This window comes from Pteropus alecto, unplaced genomic scaffold, assembly GCF_000325575.1.
Source record: "Pteropus alecto unplaced genomic scaffold, ASM32557v1 scaffold79, whole genome shotgun sequence".
Taxonomy (NCBI): Eukaryota; Metazoa; Chordata; class Mammalia; order Chiroptera; family Pteropodidae; genus Pteropus; species Pteropus alecto.
The window spans coordinates 13579344-13590941 of NW_006494612.1; the positions used below are offsets into that span (position 1 = coordinate 13579344).

Genomic DNA, 11598 nt, shown 5'->3' on the forward strand with positions numbered 1-11598 from the left:
TGGCTCAAGTTAAAAAGAGTATTCACTTAATAACTGACAACCTGAGTATTAATAATAATAGTAGGTAGCATTTATTGAACACTAGTATGTGTCAGGCACTGGTCTATTTGCTTTGCATGGATTACTTAATTATACTCATACAAACTCTCTGAAGATGGTAGTATAATTGTTTCCATTTTAGAGATGCAGAAACTGAGGCATGGTAAAGTTAAGTAGCAGGATTGAGATTCAAACCTAGACTGTGGAACTGGCTTGAGTCTATCTTGATCAGAGTTCAAGTCATTTCACTAGAAATCTCTTTCCACTCCTAAAGCCGAGCAGAAGTTCTGAGGCTGACTCACATTGACTAATGGTCATGGGCTCATCTCTGAATCAATCACAATGGCCAAGGGGTAAGATGTACTGATTAGCTAATAAAAATCAGGGCCCATGCCAGAGCTGAGAGCAGAGTGAAAAAATCAACCGTCATAACGGAGTACCATTTTATGGGACTAGGAGTGAATGGATAATGCTCTACTACAAAGGAGAAGAAGAGATCACCAAAGACACTGCTTTATTACTAAAGGCCTATTTGGGTCCAAGTGGCATATGCCCCATGCAAACTAGTTTTGGGAAAGAAAAATTTACTGGATCATACTATTGACCCATGGAAAAGGGAGCATTGCATGAGGATCTGAAGGACAACTGTCACCAGTGACAAATTGTTGTCGAGACTCTCCCTCTTCACTTTTCCACTTGGATTTTTTTTTTTCTTTAATACAGAACAATTTTATTTTCTAGTTCTGAGTTCAAAGAACCTAGAAAAGAGCTCATATTATCTAAGTATGAGTGATGGGTTCAGACCTGAGTGACTCAGCTGTGACCAGAAAGTCAAACTCAAGAATAATTGCTGTCTTACAGTAGCCGGTGCCATCAGCTCCTTCCTAAACAGTCATTCTCTTCTTTCTCCTTTCACATCAAACCCTAATTTTGTTCAGATATATACTTTCCTTTGCACAGCCCTATCCTTGGTGAGTGGTGACTCCAAGCTCTAGCCCCAGGTGATGAATTGCAATTGATAGAAGCTAATCTCTTGCAGATAGTGTTTTAGGAAAAGTCATATAATGCAATTCTGGCCAAAGAGATGTAAGGGTACTCTGCTGAGGAATTTCTTTCATTGGTTTTCCTCATTGAAAAAAATAAATTTATGGGGTCTTAAAAAAAATTCTCTAGTTAGTGTAAAAGACAACTGAAAACAGAATCAAGGTACTTCTGGAAGTAACCTTGTCACCAGGATTGGATTTTGCTTTTGATTTAATAGCTATTTGAAAAAATTATTGATGTCTCTGTTTCATAAATAGGGAAACATTTCTTTGTCTTTATCTCGAAGTGCCTAAATATCATGTTTTTTTTTTTTTAATTTTAGACATGTAGAGGAAATATAAAATGATGACTCCATGTGGTTAGCATTATTATTCTCTCACTCTACTCCTTCCTAACCATATTTCTGTTAGTAGAATCTATTACTATTTATGCATTTTCCTATAGGCAAATAAATGGTGGAGAGTTTCATTTTGAATTTTTACAAAATTTGTGACCATTGAGTAGTTGTCTTCTAAGAATTCATAATTAAGACACATTCATTCAAGTGATAATTATGTGCCCTTATTTCATTTTTATATATAATAGCTTTTCTATATTTCTTCATGACCAACTCAAGGAAGCTAATTGAGAATGAGCATGGTAATACTTTTTACAGAACATTAAAAAACATGGATATTATACAAATAAAGAACAAGTATATATCAAGATTTATTTATTTCATTAATTAGAGAAGCAGGATGGCAAATTGATTCAAAGGGCATTTGAAGAACTGATCAAAACATTTTAGAGTTTTATGTTAGCTATCAACTTGAATAATATCCTAAAGGGCAATCAAATCATATCCTTTGGCTATTGTTTCAACCAGAGAGAAATTATTTTCCTTTCTACCAGACAAAACCTACAGGACAAAGCGTAACATTACAGAGTTTGTACTTTGATCAGTATTAGTTTGTCAAAAAAAGTTCATTGCATTAGAAATTTCAATAATTCCTGAATGAACCTGTTCAACAATCTTCCAGTGTGACAGTGAAAGCACATATAACCATCCTTTTACCTTATCATATTTTTCTTAATAGGAATGATGTTACAATGTTGTTATGAATATTGATAAAATAATATATGTGAAAATGCTTTATAAAAATGTAAAATTATATTTTTTGTATGTTACCATAATTACACAATATTGCAAAGACAAGGTTGTCATAAAGTCAAGTTAGAATTAGACTGTTATCATTTTTTTTTTTTTTAGAATCTAAAACACAGGCATTGGTGCCCTTAATGGTATGATGAGAATAAATTTATGTCAACTGGACATAACATGCAAAAAAGATTAGAGAAACCACATATCATTTTTCTACTCTGGAGAGAAATGTCGCAAAATAAAATTATGTTCATTTTCTTGCCCCAGCCTGAAGATAATGCTCAGGAAAAATTATGAATGTCCTATTTCATTAATTCAACAAGTAATATGTTGAGTATTAACTAGATGCCCTATGCTTCTTACTGTGGGGAGGGAGGGGGGAGGAAGATATTCATTCTCTTCATAAGAATCTATAGCTAACAGCAGAGATAACTTAAAAATAACTAATTGGAATAAAGAGAGGAAGAAGAATTATTTTGTTTTGAATAAGGGCAACATGAAGCTTTAATTAACTTAGCTACTGTTTCTTTAATCATTTTTAAGTTAGTAGCAGTTTTTCTTGTATTTTACTGGATACCATTCACACTAAACTGCATATAAAACTTTCTATTACTCTATCTTTACATTTTATACTTTTTTCTCTTTGTTCTCGTCTTCAAATATAAAGTAATTGAAGAAAAACTAATTGAAAAGATTCTCTGTAAAATTTCTTATTTTTAATAAGATTTAATAAAAGGTTTAATAAATCTAACAAAAATGTTAGCTTGTTTAATGCCCGAGTAAAAAGAATACAGACCTGTGTTTGAAGAACCAAACTAAAATAACTAGATCTCTAGACTTTTCCAGGGATTCTATAAAATTTCATGAGTATGATAATAAAAATTCTGGAGAAATAGTATCTTTTTTTACTATAAACCAGTAAATTATTATTAATATAGTTAAACTAAACCAGCAACATAATTCACAAAAGAAAAACAGGCTATTTTAATGAAAATAATGAGAAGAAAGAAGACTACTTTTAAATTGCAATGATTACTAAAATTAATGTTATAATTATGTGAGTCCTTTGTGTTTGTAAAAAACCCTAAATATGCCCTTACACTTTTTTTGTAGAATATTATTTATATGAATAATTACTTGATATTTCATCATAATTCATTTCAATTTTTAAAGTACAATATTTGGAAAGGCCAAGAGCAGCCTGGAGGATGGAATGCATCTGCAATATTACCACTAAACTCTATAAACTCCAATGAAAAGAAAACTCCAACATTGCATATAGTTTGCTACTGTTCATTTCAGACAGACTTTTGTGTATTATAACTGTTTATTCAGAAAAATCTTTATAGCATACATGTGGTTTTACCTTTAGAATAAGGTTAACCTAATAGAATTCCAAGTAATTCTGATAAAAGACCTAGATGCTATCTGGGCTGGATTGGTAAAACTGATAATTCTCATTCATCAATACTATAAGTTAGTTCTATATGCTAACCTGAGATAGTTGCCCAAAAATATTATTCAGTGAAAAAATAAACTATGAAATCATATACGTAGTCTGATTCCATTTATATTTAAACTAAAACACAAGACTTCAAACTTATAACCCTTTGTGGAATAGAAACCAGTATAGTCCTCGCTCATTAAATAAGTGGAAGCATCCTTTTTTCTAACCTTCCTTTCCAATCATTGAATTCCCAGCACTGAAAAGAAAATTATATATATGTGTGTGTGTGTGTGTGTGTGTACACGTGCATGCACAGGCCTAAGCTCTGTGCATGCACGTGGCATTCTGTATACACACACACACACACGTATATACATACATACATGTACACATACACAGTTTTCAAAGCCCCTGTGGACATCTCATTCTCTATTTTTCCTTTTAAGGGTTTTGGTTAGCCTGCTACACACACACATGTGTGTCTGTGTGAATAGATAAAAAGATAAAGGGATAGATAGATGAAAGGTGTTTTTGACTTTGCCTTATATACAGTTGTGTGCTGTTTAATTTTTTATAATGAACATATAATCATGTATACTTTTAAAATAAAGTAGAAAGGACAAATCATTTAAAAAGGGGAGAAATGAGTTGTAAATATTGACATTACATATATATATTCAAATATATATTTTATATGAAAAAAGTTACAGAATAACATGGTGTTACTTATGATAAAGAAAAAGGAAAGTAAACTGTGTTGAGAGTGTTGCTGAAGACAGACTTTTACTTTCTCCACTACATACTTCTGCATTGAAGTTTATACAATAAATCTTTATTTATATACTTTATGTGTTACTTATAAAAAGTGATTTTCTTGCAGAGAATAACCTGCTAAAGGATGTCATAAAGAATGTTTTGAGAAACTGTTTAACATATAGTCAATGATTTAATAGGAAAGATCTGTTTGTCGTTGTACGGGAATTTCAATATTAATCAAAGGAGTCACTTGCGAACTTTTCTGAAATCGTTTTTGATACTTCCTTTGTTCAATCTCAAGAAATCAAGTCTTCTATTTTAACTGTTTTTTATGCTTAATATCTCTAATGAGATCTTCTTAACTGCTTGATGTTTATAACATATTCTCTTTATCCTTGATAAGAGTATTATGTGACTTTTAATCTGGTTCATTAATTTTGCTTTCTCATGGAAAAGATGAGTCTATTTTTTTTCCATGGTAAAGATTCCCTTATTGGTGGCAGTTTGTACAAGTCAACAAATACTGATCTCTCAAAAGAATTCAGTCATTTATCAGCTTACTGGTCCATAGAGAACTGAATTAAACTGAATTAACCGATTGCTGGGAGGATAAACTGAAGTCGATCCCACTTCTTGGGAAGTGAAGATGTAGCCAGTTGATATACGGCATATGCTGTTCCACCAACTGTAAGAATCATGGTAGCTCTATACAAGAAAGCATCAGCTATCTGACCCTTTAGATGCACTGGATTTCCATTATCCTCCTGAAATAGCTTTTGTTTCTCTGAAACTCATTTTCAAACTGCCTGCATGAAGCAGAACTTATGGTCCTCTGGGCAATGTGACGCAGAGCCAGCAGATTCTGCAGCAAGCATCTCGATTGTTACTGCCCAGCAGCCGTGACAACTGAACACTGGGAACGAATATCTCCACCCCAGAACTGGAACTACTTTCTGGCCTTGCGCGGGATGAGGCTTTCTTTCATAGATCTTACACTTGTATTCCTTAGATGTCTGTTTATTTTTCTTAGTGTTCATTTATGTGGAACTGCCATATTTCTTGTTGATGATGCATACCTAAAGGGAGAGATGACAGCTCAGATCCTAGCTGACGCTCTTGGTGAAAATAAAGTGTGTGTTAAGTGTGTATCACATTTTGTAACTTTCCCCCATCACCTGCACCAAGCACTGTTTTTTGTTATTGTTGTTGTTTGTTTGTTTGTTTTTCCCGGGGGCGGGGTGGCGCGGGATGCTCTTCCTCTTGCGGTTACCCAGTAGGGGCTTGGCAGTGGGAAGCTACTTAGTCCTTCTGCACTAGGTGGTTATTCTATTCTTCCTATCCACCCAGAGGACAGTGATGCCCAGGTGAACTGCCGCCTGTGGCAGGCACTGGACTGGAGCTTATGTTTTCTGTCTTCTCCTTAAATCCACTATGGCAGAGTTGCTCTGAGCTAGCTAGTAAAATGTGAAGAGAAAAATACAGCACTAGAATGCTTTTCTTTAGGTTCTGTGGGACCTGACATATCTTCTGGTTCTCCAAGGGCATTTCACAGTCTTTTATTTAGATTCTGGAGTCCATCGAATTCCTTTTTAAAAATGTAGCATCTTCAAGTTTGGGTTCAGGGGAAGGATTGAACAGTCCATACTTGTTCACAATCTGACCCTGACCTCTATCCAAACTTCAGCTTGGAATGTACCCAACCTGAAAATCTCCCTTATATCTGTCTTTATCCTTCTCCTGCTTTAGGTCCCAGCTATATCATTTTCTCAGGGAAGCCTGACTCACAGATTAATATATATTTTCTTATACTTTTTGATATGACCTGACATTTGGAATTCTATAAGAATTTCTTTGATAACTTGCCATCTCTTTAGATATTAAAGTACATGAGAGCAAGAGATATGTCTGTTTTTCTTATTACAGCTTTATCTATGATATATATCATAGTGCTTAGGCAATAGGTGAGATTTCATGAATATTTTTCAAAGAAAAAAGTAAAGGGAAGAAGGAACAAAGAAAAGAGAAATAGATCTATTTTGTTAAAGTAGACCATAATGAATATCTATTCAAGAGCAATCTACTTTTGAATTAGTCACATCTGTAATATATAAAAAGCATGGAACCACAGACTGGCTTTATCTGGATTCCAAATAACATTTGGCCTACTCATTTTATTAATATTTTGGTATAGAACAAAAGTAAATGATTTTTTTGAAAAAGAAATATAATAAGTTACAGCATCAAATAAAAATGAATTCTGTATTATCTATTGGGAATGCATAATAAAGTGTTAACTGTATATAAAACTATTATGAATAAGAAACTGTAGAATTCCCAGGGTATAAAGAATTCCTTACATAAAAATCTGAAAATCTAAGTGAAATTTTTTGCAAAAATTAAATTTTTTTAATGAAAAAATGACCACAGAAAACCAGTGAAGATTAAATTGGAGTAGAGCAATAAAAAAAAAGAAAAGAAAAGAAAAAAAAGAAAAAAGAAATAGTAGGCATGCTTGCAAGATCCTTCTTTTAAACACTTTAACAATTAAATAAGTTCTCCTCCCTATATTTTCTAACACATAAGTGAATTACTTAGATCACTGTCTGCCTGTTTCCTAAACCAGATAGTCTGTTTCTAGGCACATTGCTCAGGTTCTTAGATGCTATGAGTTTATAAAGCCCTTTAAATATCAACTATGTCAGGACATAAAATGAAGTTATAACACAGATTATTTTTTTCCCCCTGGAGCACCAAACTATGGTAGAAGCACTTGGTACATGTATATTATCCTCTTACTTAAATCAATTCTTCTTTCCTGATATAATAATTTAATCTCAGAGACACATGTGTGAACATATGAATGGAAAAGACTTCTCCCTGCCATCTCTATCTCCCATATCTATGAAGTTCCTCAGGGTTGTCATCTTTATTTGTAATCTACTATTAGAGGGTGAAGTCGATTGCTTTATAATGAAACAAACAAGAAACTTTTTATCTACAAAATCTCTGCTTTCCTCAATATTAATGTCTTTTACAATGTAGTTTCTATTCAGCGCCAATTTGTTTTGTTCTTGTTTGCGTGCCATTGAGCCAACTTTCACTCCTCCAAGTAAAATGCACACTGTGGAAGTTATCAACTACCAATTAAGGGAGTTCCAAGTGCTAGAAGGGAAAACAAAACAAAGCTCTCAGCAGGCAAAGCTTATACTGATAACTGGAAAACACCAAATTAAGACTAATTCACATAACTTCAGAACATGACTCAGAGCCACAGATCATGAGTCATGGGCTTTCATTGAGAGAGGGCCAGCAATACACATGGGAGACTCAGTGTATGCAAAAACAGGTTGAAAATCTATAAATCCATCATGGACAGATGGATTTGTGTTGCAAAGATGTGTATTATGACTAAAACCGTCATAGCAATAAAGGCTAATACCACCTTTGAATAAATTAGTGTTTCAAGCTACCCGGAACAGAATGTATTGTAAAATAGAGGCTCTGTTTATATTGAGCTTGTTACTATGACTATGAATTTCCAGTATGAGGAGGAGTTTTGGTAGTATTTTATGGAACAAATAAGCCATAGCCACTTGAAGACACGTCATGAGAAGTAAAAGCAGGACACTCCATGCCAAGTCATCTGTGCTCATTTTCACTAACTTCCCTGCCATCTGATTGGCCTAAGTCTATGGTTATCAGACTCATTTCCTGTCCTCACTTTGCATATCCTGCCAGCCTTTTGGCATGAAACTCTGTTTTCCAATTCCTCTCTTTGTCATGTCAATGGACCATATTACTTTTTCCCATCCTTGTACCCCACTTCTACCAACACTGATAAGAATTTACTAGACATCTATCTTATTCTGGAGTTTTATCTTCAGCTCGGTTTGTTGTTTGCCTGCCACTTTCTCCATCCCAATCATATACATGCACATAAAGATTCTTCACTCTATTTTCTGACTATATGATGTATGTTAATCTCTCAGCCAGTATTAGTTGTGGATTTATTACAGATCTTACAGACAGAGACTACTGGATAGAGAAAATGACATAAAGGACATTCATTCTTAGGTAATGGGAAATAAAATATGAATTCAGAGATCTGAAACAGCTGAATATGGTAACTGGACATAAGGTGAACTATATTTTTTTAAGAGGAGTTAATCAGATGAGTGGGGATAAATGATTACGCAAGTGAGGTGATAAGACAGCCACACAAAGGATGGCACTAGGAAGTGCGAGGGGAATTCATGCTGTGGACGTTTGTAGAAAGTCTGGTCTGAATTCTCAGTGGAAAAACAGAAGACAACCGCTAAGTGACCACTTCGAGTCTATGTTCCTTCCTTTACTGAATTATTATATTTGTGAACAGGGTCATATAAGTTAGTGATAAAGAGAGCAGATTCTGAATTTGAGCACACCTGGTTTCAGGTCCTAGCTCAACTGGTTATTATTATGTGAACTTGGGGAAGTACAAACCCTCTTTGGGCCTCTTGGTAAAACAGACCTAATAATTGTATCTGCTTTAAAATAGTTGCCACTGTTTCAACCTCCTACATTCTTTCTCATCAAGATTTTGCTCCCATATCATGTCATCCACTCTTGCTGTTATCACCAATAATGTTAATGCTGCTAAGTGCACGTACGGTCAATTCTCAGAACTTACCTTAACATGTCAGCTGCATTGAGCAGAGTTAAGGCCTCCTTCCTTCTAGATATACTTTTTTCTCTTGGCTTTGAGGATATCACACTCTCCTGGTTTCTCTCCCATGCCACTGGCTGTTGCTTCTTTATTTCCTCTTACTGGGTTCTCTTTTCCTCCCCAAACTCTCAATGTTGAAGTGCCACAGGGTTTAGTGTTTTGTTTTTTGTTTTCTTCTCCACACACATTCCTTCCCTTTGAATCTTGTGAGTTTGAATACTATGTACATGCCATAGATTCTCAAATTTATGTCTTTATCCCAGACCTCTCTCCTGAGCTTTAGAATTGTATATCAAATTGCCTACTGAAAACCTCCATTTGGATGCCTAATGGATGTCTCAAACTTAATGTGTTCAAAATGGAATTTCTGTTCTTCCCCTGCTTAGTTCTTCTACCTGTAGTTGTCCTCTATCATTTAATAATGATTCTAAAGCCACATTTTGGGGGTCAACATTTTTCATGCTCTATCTCTCATATTTCACATCTAATCCAGAAACCACTCCTCTTAATTGTACCTTCAAAATATGCCTGATTATTTTTTATCACTTTCTCTGATTTTACACCAGTCTAAAACCCACCATCTTCACCTAGAGTTTTGCAATAGCTTCCTAAGTGTTCCTCCTACTACTCACTACAGTTTCTTAATACAGTCAGAGTAATCCCTAAGTCAGATGATGTCAGTCCTCTGCTTAAAGCCTTCCAATGGCCTCACATCTCACTCAGAATAAAAGTCAATTTCTCCATGGCCAGCTCCTCTACACTTTACCCCAGTGTCTCTCTGACTTCATTCCTTTTTCTTCTCTCTGCCTTGCTCTATCATCTCCAAGCACACTGGCTCCCCTCTGCAACTTGGACATGCCAAGCATGTCCCCGTCTTAGTGCCTTTGCACTGGTTGTTCATTCCACTAAGAATATTCTTTTCTTCAGATAGCTTTATGACCATCTTTCTTTACATTTAAACCTTTGAGATTTGTAATATTACAAAGTCAATGTGGCTCTCACTGACAATCTCATTTAAAATTGTAACCTATCTCACCTTTGGCACCTTGATTGTTCCCTTAAATTGCTTTATTTATTTATTTATTTATTTGTAGCACTCATCACTTTTTTAAAAAAAAACCTGTATTATTTATTTATTATTATTATTATTTATTATTTGGATTTCCCCATATAATGTAAGCTCTAATAGGATAGGAAATTTTTATCTATTTGGTTCACTGCTATATCCCAAGCACCTAAAAAAGTGCCTGGCACATAGTAGGCATTTAATAAATATTTGTTAACTTGAATAAATGGATGCCATATTGGTTTTTGAGGATTAAACAACATGCTCTGGACCTTGCATTAACATGGCGCCTGATTTATAGGGCTAAAATGGTGATAGCTATGAGCAAATATGGAGGATAAGAAAACTTTCATGTCCTTAGCCTATCCTTTCCCAATTCCTTTTACTCAATATGCTCCATAATTTTTTTTTAAGACCCAAGTAACCAGAGACTCCATGGTGAGTCAATAAATTCAATCTTCAAAGCATTTATATAAAGTAGATGATCTATAAGTTTGTTGGTTATTTGTCGATGTATGTTATTTTCTAAAAAGTTTCCATTTTGAGAGATAAAAGTAATCTTTAGTCAAAGGAATGTATCTCAAACTAGATTTAGGGGCTTCAATAGGTCGATTGAAATGAGTATTCTAGGTATAGAGAAGTTTAATGATATATCTAAAATCACATTGTATAGGAGGAGTTCTGTTTCACCAATAACCAAGAATGATCATATGTGTGTGTGTGTATAAATTTTAAAGAAAATTAGTCCAAAGAAAGACCATGGTTATAAACATTTCATTTGTTGAGAAATAGTTTGATAAAATTCTTAAAATTGAGATAGAAGAATGTTTTATAACATAATAAAAAACATCTGTTTCAACACCAATGCCAGGATTGAGCTTAAGGGTGAAACACTAGAATAAGTTGCATTAAATTTAGGAGTATTCACTATAATTGCTATTATTTACTATTAAGCTGGTTATTCTGGTCTATTAGACAAGAGGAAGAAATTGGACTTATAAATATTAGGGAGAAAAAGATAAAGTTACCGATATTTGTAGGTAATTTGTCTATCTTGACAGCTCAAGAGAATTATTAATTTAAAAATTTCAAACTTTAATGACAATGAAGAAATTAAAAGAGTTTTCTGGAAAAAGGTCAATAGTTGTCATTTAGGCAATAACCACTTAGAAAACAAATTTTAGAAAAACCCTATTTCAATAACCTCAAAAAGATTAAATACCTAGGAGTAAACTTTACATGATAGGTACAAGATCAATATAAAGAAAATTTCAAATCTATATTGAGAGGCCCCCCAAAAACATAAACAAATGCAAAAACATATTGTATACTTGGATAATAATAAAACTCAAAGTTTTATTTTTCTGATGAGAGCTTGTTTGAGTTTATTTGAACCAAGC

General features: G+C 33.9%; 1 pseudogene; it reads right to left on the minus strand.

Moving 5' to 3' along the window:
- Positions 1 to 5017: 5017 nt before the first annotated feature.
- Positions 5018 to 5464, minus strand: LOC112474290 (annotated as a pseudogene).
- Between the last annotated feature and the right edge of the window lie 6134 nt (positions 5465 to 11598).